This window comes from Gracilinanus agilis, chromosome 1, assembly GCF_016433145.1.
Source record: "Gracilinanus agilis isolate LMUSP501 chromosome 1, AgileGrace, whole genome shotgun sequence".
Lineage (NCBI taxonomy): Eukaryota > Metazoa > Chordata > Mammalia > Didelphimorphia > Didelphidae > Gracilinanus > Gracilinanus agilis.
In genome coordinates this window covers 48385400-48387069 of record NC_058130.1, presented here as the reverse complement: position 1 = coordinate 48387069, position 1670 = coordinate 48385400, and the positions used below count along the sequence as shown (strand labels likewise).

Here is a 1670-nt window from a genome sequence, read left to right as displayed (position 1 = left end):
TGGCAGGGTAGACCCAAGGAGTTGCTTTTGGTCATTGAAATAGGATGTTTCCTGATGACTCTCTGATCATGCAACAGCAAATGTTGGTCTTCCACCTTCTGAACATCTTCCATTTGATGGGCCATGTCGTGTAAACCCAGATTTTCCACCAGTACCGCATCTAGCCCACAGCCGTGAGGCTGTAGGAGCAGCTCTGAACGTCTGTAGGTCTCCCTCCTGGCCCCAGGTCCTCCGGCATCCGGCCCAGAGAGGTGAGGGACAAGGCCTGGCCTCGTGTGATGGCTCAAGCCAGCTGGCTCCTGGTTCTGGCGGCTAGGCCAGGTCTGTTGCTGACTGGCAGCTGGTATAGGTTGATGCGGGTGGGAGTACGGGTCAGCAGACTGTGAATAGGGCAAGGGCTGGTAGGGCTGGGGAAAGTAAGGAAAGGGGGAAAAGGGCAGAAAGGTTTAAGGAGTAAGTACCCAACAAGTACCCAAGCTTGTAGTCTTCTGATAACTTGTCCACAAAGTTTGGAGTTCCTGGAAGACTTTCTTTTCTCAGCTCCACCTCGAAATATAAAGTGACTGTAGCTGAGGTCCAGCGAAGACTTTCCTCTCCCGAATGCTTAAATGCCTCCCTGTTAGGGGATGTCTTGAGAAGAGCCAAATCCAAGAATGGGGGCCGATCTTTGAGGGAAAAGTTGGATAAAACCGGTTTAAATCTTCCAGCTGGAAGAAGAAAAGCTGCTAATGTGACATTATTGACTTCTTTGGTAGAAGGTGAAGCTGTGCATCTGGCCCAAGATTTCGGTGATGTCTGTGAAACTGAATTTCCTTCTAAAGCAGTGGCTGACTATTTAACCAGACCACATTTAGGACCGAACGAAATCGGAACCAGAAAGAACATGCTGCTTGCTGCTAAACAGATCTGTAAGGAATTCACAGATCTTCTCACTCAGGACCGGACTCCTCTTGGAAAGGCCCAGCCCAGTTCTGGATCCTGCCATCCAAGGCTGCCTGACTCATTTCAGTCTAATAACGCATGGCTTTGGGAGTGCGGCCATATGTGCAGCCATGACATCTGTGCAGAACTACCTAAATGAGGCATTAAAAATAGCAGACAAAACTTACATGAACACCGGCGACCAAAGCCCCCAAACTATTGAGAAAATGGATAAGCACCGGAAATAGAAAGGGTGGGTCAGTGGAGGGAAGTACAGCCTGGGGAAAAGTTTGAAAAGGACTGAAACTATTCTCCTTAACACAGACTATGGGATGTTCTTCTTGCCTAGGGGACAATGTAGAAAAAAATTGTTACTTTATTAAACATCATCTTATTCAGGATCTTCATGATTTATACACCCTCCCATTCTGGAGTCTTGTGTTTCTAAAGCAGCAACATCTCCAAACTTCGTGGACAAGTTATCAGAAGACTACAAGCTTGGGTACTTGTTGGGTACTTACTCCTTAAACCTTTTATCCCTTTTCTCCCTTTCCTCCTTGTTCTAAAAGTGGTGCTAAAAAAAAAAAAAAAAAAAAAAAAAAAAAAAAAAAAAAGCTTTTGAACCTCTAAAATTCCCAGTCCTAATAGCCAAGGAGGTAGAGTATTTTGGATACTATAATTAAGAAATAATTCCTTTTTAAGTCAAATTTTCCATGTCAACAATAACCATTTTTCAGTGTTACACTATG

The 1670-nt window shown here is 44.9% G+C and overlaps 1 pseudogene; it reads left to right on the top strand.

Moving 5' to 3' along the window:
* Nucleotides 1–278: 278 nt before the first annotated feature.
* Nucleotides 279–1169, top strand: LOC123247147 (annotated as a pseudogene).
* Nucleotides 1170–1670: the final 501 nt, after the last annotated feature.